We start from the raw sequence: 11,221 nt of genomic DNA, 5'->3' as shown, positions 1-11,221 counted from the left end.
AATATTTAAATGAACAAATGAATGAATTAGATACATACATGGGGCACAAAAAGCTCATTTGTCCTTACAGTGGCCAAGATGAAATATTTCTCTTGATGTGCTATCTGCTCCTGATCTGGTGCCACGCCCAAAGAACCTTCTATCAGTGAGCCATTCTCTGAGGCAAAAGTAGTATATGGGGTCATTGGAAAGCTGTATCCTCCATCACAACTTACATAGTTTTCATTTATTCAATTCCTCAATAATTCAAAATATGTCCTTTCTAACCCCACGGAAGCTTAGTATTTGACCACTCCCTGCACATCAACAAAGCCAAGATTTCTAAGCCAGAACCTCACTGAAGAGAAAGAGTTATGATAATCAGAGAATTTAAAGAGCTCATGTGAACTGACTGTTGTGGAAAACCCTGGGATTTTTTTATTTCACATTTTGTATCCAAATGAAATACTATAAGCATACTATAAGTACTATAAATAAGCATTAAGATTAAATAAGCTTATAAGCTTATTATGGCTTTAATATAGCTTTATACACTATAAATAAGGTCTTGCAAGTCCTCAAATACACCAGGTTCACTTTGTCACAAGGCTCTGCATTTACTGTTTCCCCACTTTGGAATACTTTCCTCTGCCCATAGAGTTTCAGTAGTTCATACTCTTGCTCTCTCCAAATGATAATTCTCTAAAGTCTTGTTCCAACTTCACCTGCTCATTGAAGACTTCCCTTGACATCCTCCTTATAAAAGAAACACCACATACTCTCTCCCTATTCAAATAGCCCTGTCATATCTTTCTCCACAGGTCTAATCACCATATATTTTATATTCTCATTACTTATTTTGTATATTGTCTACCTCCCCCACTAGAATGTTGTTTTCATTAGGGCTGTGATTCTTGTCTACTTTGTACTTTGCTGTATCCTTAGTATCTAGAGACCAGTACCTAGCACAGAGCAAGCACTCAGCAATATTATTGAATGAATGAATGAATGAGCGAATGAATGAATGAATGAATGTTATCCCTTAAGATCCTGAGAGTCCCCATGTATAATAACTGCATCCCTTATCTAGATTTGTAAAGACAAGCCCAAAGCCCTGGACTAGGTTTACACTTGTGTGTGTGTGTGTGTGTGTGTGTGTGTGTATACAGGAAATGAGGAGACAGACAAGAAGAAAACATCTACCATATGTGTTTGTTTTCTATTGCTGCTATAACAAATGATCACAAAATGTAGTGGCTTAAAACAACACAAATTCATTACTCTCTGAGCCACGGGTTCTTCTCCTGGGGAGATGGAGACTTCCTTGCACTTCAGGCCTACCCCGTGTCCGCGTTCCTCCAGAAGAGGCAGGGGTTGCAGCACTTAGTCCCTGAGATGGTTGGTTGTATAAAATGTAGCGAGAGAGAGTGTGGGGTCCGTGTGTATGTGTGAGTGTGTATGGGTGCACATGTGTGCTTTCATGAGAAAGTTTTTAAACACAGATCATTATAAAGTGTTACTTGAATTGTTGCATGTGTTTGTATAGTCTGAGGGACAACTGTCAGTGATACATTTGTCCAAGAGAACCTGTGTTTGGCTTTCATTCCTGTGACTCAACAGCCATGATCTTATACAATTGCAAAGATAGCACAGGAAAGGAAGTCACAAACTTCTATTCTGTCCCCGTATCTTCCCACCATTAGCTCTCTGAACTTGTTTTCACTTCTAATAAAAAAGTACATTAAAAAAAAAAAGCAGCTGAGGAGGCAGGCAGGGCGGGGCAGCGGGAGGGAGGCAGGCAGCGAGGGAGAGACAGAAAAGAGGCAGCAGCAGTGAGAACCTTTACTCCGAGAGCGGCCGTGGCCCTGGGGCCAGGCCCGTCTTAAGGCAGGACGAGGGAAGTGGGCTTTGGCTTGAGGAGAAAGGCAAGTTCAGGTTGGAGCAGAAGGCGGGGAGCACTCAGAAGCCCAGGGGGTTGCTGTGGACCACGCCGCCGTGCTCCACCAAGGCCTTGGAGATGCTCTTGAAGTTCCGGAAGAGCTCTTGCTGCTGCGGGTCAGACTGCAAGGCCGTCATGTTGTCCGGGACCCGTGCCGCAGCCTCAATGCACCAGGTGTCGCACAGCATCTTCTCATGCTGGGCCGTGGGGTGGCCCTCGCTCAGGGATCTCGAGGCCCTGGACAGCACCACCACCATGGCGTAGAGGTCAATGGCACTGTCCGCCAGACGCTGCGCACAAACTGTTCATTGACGATCCCCTTCTTGTGTTTTATCAACTTGGCCTCCACCACGGCAGCGAACTGCTGCAGGGCCTGCACTGCCAGCTCCCCGCTGCGGCTCAGCTCCTGGTGGGTGAAGCCGCTGAGACTCAGGCCGCTGCCAGCCCTGCCCGCCTCCTCAGCTGCTTTTTTTTTTTTTTTTTACACATAAATACAAAAATATTTTATTTTCAGATGCTTTCACTTTTAAGGTACTTCCTTGAAAGGGATGTCAAAAAAGCATTAAATAAAAGAAGTTTCACATTTTCTGCGAGGCTATGATTTGAGGGGGAGACGAGTGGACCACTATTGCTGGTTACATAACAGGAAAGCTTTGTGGCCGTGTGTGAAAGTATCGACTATTTCCAACAAAGTCATTTTTCCCTGAATCGGTTGGTGTGAAATGATATACTGTAATTTTCAAAAGAGTTTCTGCTTTTATTGAGATGTAACAGTTCCTGAGCACTTACTAAATTGCTTGTTATGTAGTCCAGCTGGTTTGTCCCTAACAAAGCCAAAGCCACAGAGGGTCTTATCTCTTCCTTTGTGGATGTGTGCATGTGTGAAGCTGTGTGTATATTCTTGGTTAGTCTGCCTTTGAAGTAGCTTGGAGAAGTCTCATCTCCATCTTAGCAGATGGCTGGTTTGACAAAGCATCTCCGAAGGCAGACCCGGCACTCCCCAGTTCTTTAGGTTCAGATTTCAACACTAATTTCCCAGGGCTAAGACCAAGGTGTTAGTTGAGCTGCATTCCTTTCTAGAAGTTCTAGGAATCAGTTTCCTTGTCTTTTCCTGCTTCTAGAATCTTCTCACATGGGCCCCTTCCTCCATCTTCAAAGCCAACTGTGTTCTGATCATCTTTTCAGAGCCCTGTCTCCTTCTGGCTACAGCAAAGAAAGGTTCTCTTTGCTTTTAAGGACCCATGGCTTTAGACTGTGTTTACTCAGTCCAACATAATCTCCCCAACTCAAGGCCCTTAACATAATCAGATCTGCAAAGTCCCTTTTGCCATGTAAGGTAACATGTCCACAGATTCTGAGGATTAGGACATGGACATCTTTAGAAGCATGATTCCACCAACCTCTCCTCATCAGCAAATGAAGAGTGATGAAGAATAATAAAGCAAAGTGAAAGCAGCTTGAGAACAATGGGGCCATATTGGCTTTTTTTTTTTTTTTTAATCACATGGCAACATCTGAAATGCCACACTAGCACTTTTGACATAGATTTATTTTATTTTATTTTTTATTTTTTTAAAATAGTTTATTGTCAAGTTGGTTTCCATATAACACCCTGTGCTCATCCCCACAAGTGCCCTCCTCCATGGGCATCACCCCCCTTCCCCTCTACCCCACCTGCATCAGCCCTCAGTTTGTTCTCAGCATTCAAGAGTCTCTCATGGTTTGCCTCCCTCCCTCTCCCCACTATTTTTCCCCTTCTCCCCCACAGTCCTCCGTTAAGTTCCTCCTAATCCTCCTATACGTGCAAACATATGGTACTTGTCCTTCTCTGCCTGACTTATTTCGCTCAGCATAACACCCTCAAGGTCCATCCACTTTGCTACACATGGCCAGATTTCATTCTTCCTCATTGCCATGTAGTATTCCATGGTATAGATAAACCACATCTTCTTGACATAGATTTATTTTAAATTTAACAGAAAATGATAAAACATTTGCCAAAATCTCAAGTATAGACCTGTGGCAATCAGTGCCTGTAGCTCTATCACCTACCTTTAGTTAAAACCTGTGCTTTGCCCTGTAGACTTCCCCTGGTGACCATGCTACCATGGAACTCCAACACACTTTTGTCCTCTTCAAGACATCACCACGTTTTCATCACAAAGCAAACTTCTGCACACTTATGGAACAATCTGCTGTGGTGGCCACCTGCCGGAAGAACTAAGTCTCTGCAATAATTACTGGCCGTTTATTCAGATCTTCTTCAACACACAGCAATAAACCATTTCCAGATCAGCACGAGGCATTGGTAAAACACCTTACTGTTGTTAGACATCACCATGTATCTCCCTATTTGCTTCATTATTTGCTCTCTTATTTAGAATACTGTTATGTGTCTTTGGTTTCTAATGATCTTTCACCCCTTAACCCAAGCACTCTACAGTTTTGCTCTCTAATCTAGTAAACCTGTTTTACACTATTAATAGCTAAAGTTTTACTATATCACGTATGACTGGCCACCATTAGGGAATTAGGAGGTATCACCATTGTAATTACCAAGGCAGCTAAAGCTTAATTCCTCATTCAGCTAATGTTTTTAATCAATAATTGCATTTAAAAGGTATAAAATCCATTACATATTTTCTGCAAACAGAAAATATTGAAAATAATTACTTTTCTTGAATTAAGAACAATATTGAAGCCATTAATTACTGCATTATGTTGTAATGGAATGGGGTTCCCCCCCTTCTCTATAGTTTAACTTATTTGCTGATAGGTTATTACCTATCTGAGTTTTATAATCTGATTTCTAATTTAGCATCTGTATGAATATACAACCAAATTTATCAAACAGTTTGAACATCCCCCCCCTCAATAAACAGAAAAACAGCCTGAGAGATCTCATACAAACATAGTGTATGAACTTGAATGTACCTAGCTCTCTATTGTGAAAAGTGGAGTTTTATTATTACATATTATTCCATATTATTTTTCTTATTAAAATGTAGCTTCCTAGCTTCTCCATTTACTCCTCTTTCAGCATTAACCTGAACTGGTTATTTTGTTCTTGGAATACAAACTATGTGAATAAATGAACTCATCCACCTTCTTTTCTACAGGGATACAAAAATAGTCTCTGCCCAGAAGAAAAGCTCCCTCTATCAAAAAAGGAGTTCATGGTCATGGTGTGGAGGGACTAAGGAATTTTTAGATTTGCAAAAGTACTGAAGAGCACAGACTGTGTGATAAGGACCAGTATGGAAAAACTAAACTGAATTTAACTGATCCTAAATTCTAAATTTTTGGGTTTTTCTCTTAAATTGTTTAATCATGTCAAGATCAATCACAGAAATAACGGTAATTTAGAAGTTAAATTTGAAAAACTTTTTCAAAGGAAAAATGGCAAGTAACATGAAACTTTCTTCAAGCCTTTGCAATACATATGTGCCAAATTGGCAATGTGATTTATGAGGTGTTAAGTGAGCTGTGGGATATTGAATTTCTGTAAATTACTCAGTCTTGGTGCTCTCTTATACGTGGCCCATCTACCACATAGCGCCTCTTTGTGGAATGCTTCTTACTTCCTTTTTCTCAGTAACCAGCATAATCCCCACTCATGTTTGCCCAAGTGTATTTCTTCTAAGAAACCTCACTGATTCATCACCTTTCTCTTATCACAATAATATGATTATCTGGCCATTTGTCTGTATTCCCTTCTGGAACATGAGCTGCATAAGGGTGGGTGCAGTATCATTGCTTTATTATTATAGAAGGAATAAGCAGTCACTCAGCAATTGGCACCCACTAAATTCTCAAACACAGATTTTAACAAAATGAACAGTGTGATAAATGTCTATTCTCTTACTCAAAATTACACTTGGCTTTAAGATGAACTACAGACCCCTCAGTAACAAAAGGAGATTTGTTGAAAGCTGTGGTGTCTGTTTTGAGAAGTCTCTCTGACCATGTTTCTAAGATTTTTATTCCTATTGTGATTTCCAATGTCAAGAAAAATTGTGAGACTTGAATGGGTAAAACATGAGTTTTTATTATCTTTGAGCTATTTTATAGATTTTTACATGTTTTGTATACATAAAATATATATTTATAGAATTTTATATATTAAATATATATAATGTATAATATATAAAACATATTTACATATTTTGGTTGAGCTATCTTAACAAATTTTTTTCTTAAATGCATTCAACATTCCTGATGGCCTAGAATATGTATGTTATTTAAATTCCTTTGAATTGAGATTCTGGTTCAAGATGGCAATGTAGGAAGACCTTGAACTCAACTCCTCCACAGACACATCAAATTTTACCCATTTATAGAACAATTCCTCCCAAAGAACTGAGGACTGACTGAACAACTACTGAACAACCAAAGATGGGAGAAAACTGCCAGAACAGCAAGACATAGACACAGTAATCAAGGGAACACCCACCCCCAATGCTGAGAACAGCATGTACACACACTTATATATAAATGCATATAAGCACATATAAATACACATATATAAAACTATAGGACATTGATGAAAGAAACTGAAGATTACCCAAAAAAATGGAAAGATATTCTATGATCATGGAATGGATGAATTAATATTGTAAAAATGTCCATATTACCCAAGCAAACTACAGATTCTTTGCAATCCCTATCAAAATACCAACAGCATTTTTCACAAAACTAGAAACCTAAGCTTTGTATGGAACCACACAAGACCCTGGAGGTTTCACAATTCCATATTTCAAGGTATATTACAAAGTTATAGTAATCAAAATACTATGGTATTGACACAAAAATAGACACACAAATCAATGAAACAGAATACAAACCCCAGAAATAAACCCATATTTATAGGGTCAATTAATCTATAACAAAGAAGATGAGAATATACAATGGAGGAAAAGAGAGTATTTTCAATAAATGGTGTTGGAAAAACTAGACAGCTATATATAAAAAAAATGAAAATGGACTACTTTCTAATCTGATACACAAAAATAAACTTAAAATGGATTAAAGACCTAAACAAGAGACTTGAAACCATAAAAATCCTAGATGAGAGCACAGGCAGTAATGTCTCTGACATTGGCCATAGCAAGTTTTCTGGGTATGTTTCCTAAGGCATTGGAAACAACAGCAATAATAAACTATGGGGACTACATCAAAATAAAAAGCTTTTGCAAAACAAAGGAAATAATCAAGAAAACAAAAAACAAAACAAAAAGAGGACCTACTGAATGAGAGAAAATATTTGCAAATGATGTCTGATAAGAAGTTTATATCCAAAATAAAAAAGAACTTATACAACTCAACACCAAGGGGTACTTGGGTGGCTCAGTCAGTTAAATGACTGATTCTTGATTTTGGCTCAGGTCATGATCTCATGAAGTCATGAGATTAAGCCACACATTGGCCTCCACACTGAACATGGAGGCCACTTAAGATTCTCTCACTCCGCCTCTACCTCTTCCCCACTCACACTCACTCTCAAAAAAATAAAAATTAAAATAAATATATAATAATAAAGAAAAGAAAACACCACAAATACCAGATAATCTGACCAACAAATGGGCAGAGGAACTGAGTAGACATTTTTCAGTGAAGACATGCAGACTGCCAACAAACACATGCAAAGATGCTCAACATGACTCATCATCAAGGAACTGTATATCAAAGTCACAATAGGTACCACCTCACATCTGTCAAAATTGCTAAAATTAAGAAGACATGAATCAACTACTGGTGAGGATGTAAATAAAAAGGGACTCTCATGCACTGTTGGTAGGAATGTACATTGCTGTAGGAATTGTGGAAAACAGTATGAAAGTTTCTCAAAAAATTAAAAATATAAATATCATATGATCTAATATTTCCATTATTGTGTATTTACCCCAGGAAAATGAAAACACTAACTTGAAAAGATATATGTATCCCTATGTTTACTGCAGCATTGTTTACAATAGCCAAGACATGGAAGTAACCCTAGTGTCCATCAATAGACAAATATATAAAGAAGACGTAATGCACACACATACACACACATACTAGATTATTACACAGCCATATAAAGGATGAGATGGTGACATTTGAAGTGATATGAATGGACCTAGAGGGTCTAGGTGAAATAAGTCAGACTAGGAAAGATAATTATCTTATGATTCCACTTGCAAATGGAATCATAAATAAACAACAGAATCAGAAAGATAAATACAGAGAAATGATGGTTCCCAGAGGGGAGGGAGATGGCAGATTGGGCAAAATAAGTGAAGAGAAGAGGGAGATACAGGCCTTCAGTTATGAAATAAGTAAGTAATGGGACAGAGGGGACACAGTGAGAGGGAGAGAGAACTCTAAGCAGTCTCCTCACTCAAGACAATGATTCATTACCTGCATCAAAAGCAAGAGTTGGATGCTTAACCAAGTGAGCCACCCAGGCACCCCTAATGTTCCATTTTTAAAAGGAACATTAATAACACAGTTTCATAAAAGCAAATGAAAGTGAAGATGTATATGGCAACATCAATTTAGAAGTTCTTTCTATTTAATACTACTTCATATTAAATTGAAGTGTGTTTTACTCATCATATCAAATGTTTAATTTATATGAAACTTCATTGAAAAGAGTACCTCTAGAGATGCGACAATTTATTCTGGGCTACATATACATATTTTGAATAAAATACTCAGTTCACAGAGGACTTGTTGCAAGCATAATTCACAATTGAGTGTAAAATGATCCAGCCCTATTCTAAATAAATAAATTATTTAGATATACTTATCAGGTAATACAAATTACTCCCAGCCTCTGATTGATCTCCAGTTCCTATCGATTCTATTTTCCTATATTATTTGAATATACTTCCTACTGATGTCAATTGGTCACATCCTATTCAAGGACCTCCTCGTCCTTGCTCAGATCACAGTAGTAATGTCTGATCTGGCCTCCCTAGCTGTCTGTTCATCATGCTTGGCAATCCAGCCAGAGAAGTCAACTTCACTGACTCAGCAGTTTCTACATTTCCTTGTAATTACTGAAGTTTTTTCTCCTCTGCCTTTAGAAAGCACAATTTGGCCATGTTAATACCCTACTTAAAATGTTCAAGTGACAACTCCCATCATTTTGCCCAACTTACCATATATCCTACAGATTCTGTTTACATGGTTCTATTTGCAGTTCTCTCAAGTTTTCATAAGCTCTGTATTTACTCTGCAACACCTCACATTGTCTCCTGTTCTGAGGAATTCCAACTCAGCTTCTTTGTGAAATCTCCCATGACAACTGTCTGACATAGATCCATTTCCTGACTTTCCAAAGAGGTGCATGTATATGTGGTCCCTCACTATTCCATGAACTAGAATAACTAGGACCCTGTTTATTTCTGACATTCTGAGCTATTTACCTGACTATTACTAAAAAAAATAACTTAAAAATTCTTATGAATGTGCTTTCAGTAAATGTGAACTTGTTTTATTTTAGGCAGCAAAATTAAAGTTGTGGTTATCCATACACAAGAACACTGAATACATACTTTCGTGTTTTTTGGGAAATAAATACAAACAATGTCAGAAGTAGAAAACAGGGGAAATGGTGGTTTTATTCTTCTAAGCATTTTATTATCCTGGGGGAAATTTGGGTAAATTGCCAAATCACTAAAATTGTATTATATCCAAGAATTAAATAAATTCTTATCATCTATCAGATATTCAGGGTACAAAGATCATTAAGATACCTCCCTGTCAGTCAGTTTCCTTCCAAAATAGTAAATTGAACCATGTGAAACTGATATTTTAGGAAGTTAAAAATACTTGAGGACTGACAATTTCATATGGTTCATCAAACTAATATTATGGAAAATAGGTACAGAACTTAAAATATCAAAAGTAGAATGACTCTAGTCCTTGAATAGAATAAGAAGTGCATTAAGAACAAAGAAAAGGAAAAACAATCCTAATTTAGGGCTAGAATTGAGAAAGCCACAAATAAGCAAAAGGACACAAGTTAGATCATGAAGCATTAGCACCATTTCAACAAAAAATTTTTGGAAAAGGCATTTCAGTTACAGGGTACATTTGACCTCTTCTTTTTTTAAATGAAAACTGGCAAGTCTCACTAAGGCTATTGTGGATGAGAGAACGGAAATATATTTAAAATAGCATAACAAAAGAATGCTATATCATTTACCTACAGCCTCACAAAATTTCAAAGAAACAAAGTACACCTGGGTCTGATGGGAACTGGAACTATGAACTGAAATAGAGAGGCTTTTCTCACCATATCTTGGTTATCTATTGTTCCCGTGTAACCATTTCCTGGGTTCAGATCCCAGCCTAGCTGTGTGATCTGAGTGAGGTAAGCCATTTACTTTCTGTCTGTCTTTCCTCATCTTAAAATTAGGGGGAGGGGGACTGTTGGCTTAATTGGTTAAGGATGGATTCTTGATTTCAGCTCAGGTCATGATCTTGGGATTTGGGAGTTTGAGCCCCCAGTGTTGGGATCTGTGCTCATGGTGCAGAGCCTGCTTGGGATTCTTTCTCTCTCTTCCCCCCCCTTAAATCAATCAATCAATCAATCAATCAATCAATCTTTGGAAAAAGAATGTGGAAATAGAGGCGTAAGGCTTAAATGATGTCAACATATGCAAAGCATGTAGATAGTACCAGACAAGTGCTACTTAAGGGATTTACTACTATTATTCTTTCTAGGCTGCTCCACTTTGCTCCCTCCCCCACCTCACCCCCACTGACTGGACTATACAAACTCATCTTGCTTATGACTCATCACGAAAGCCTCCTTACTCCTCTCTACAGCATGGAACTGCTTTCTCTGTCAAGATAATGTATTGTCCTGTGTGAGGTCAGTCTTTCAGATCCTATTAGCCATCTGTAGGAAAGAGATTATATCCTAGGATATGAAGTGGTTGAAGAATAGTGAGTGAGTCAGAGCATGTGTTAAAACTAATAGAAATAGGCATATTTTAATTTAATAAAAGTACTGAAGGGGCATCTGGGTGGTTCAGTCAGTTAATTGACTGGCTCTTGATTTCGGCTCAGGTCATGATCTCGCATTTTGTAAGATCTGATAGCACAGAGCCTGCTTGGGATTCTCTCTCCCCACCCGTCCCTTGCTGTGCTCTCTCAAAATAAATAAACATGAAATAAATGTTTTTAAGAAGTACTGAAGATGATTGTAGCTTTGGGACTAGTTCAGGGTGGCCTATAAAGTGTGTAAAAATGATGAGACAAATTAATGCCCAATTCTGACTACCAAAACTATCCTGGTAAGGAATTTAG

At 38.2% G+C, this 11,221-nt stretch overlaps 1 pseudogene; it reads right to left on the bottom strand.

Annotated features, from left to right (window-relative positions):
- Nucleotides 1-1,861: 1,861 nt before the first annotated feature.
- On the bottom strand, nt 1,862-10,289 carry LOC120222985 (annotated as a pseudogene).
- Nucleotides 10,290-11,221: the final 932 nt, after the last annotated feature.

This window comes from Hyaena hyaena, unplaced genomic scaffold, assembly GCF_003009895.1.
Source record: "Hyaena hyaena isolate Hyena2069 unplaced genomic scaffold, ASM300989v1 scaffold_933, whole genome shotgun sequence".
Taxonomy (NCBI): Eukaryota; Metazoa; Chordata; class Mammalia; order Carnivora; family Hyaenidae; genus Hyaena; species Hyaena hyaena.
Note: the sequence above shows the minus strand (reverse complement) of the source record. Positions and strands in the feature narration are given on the sequence as shown.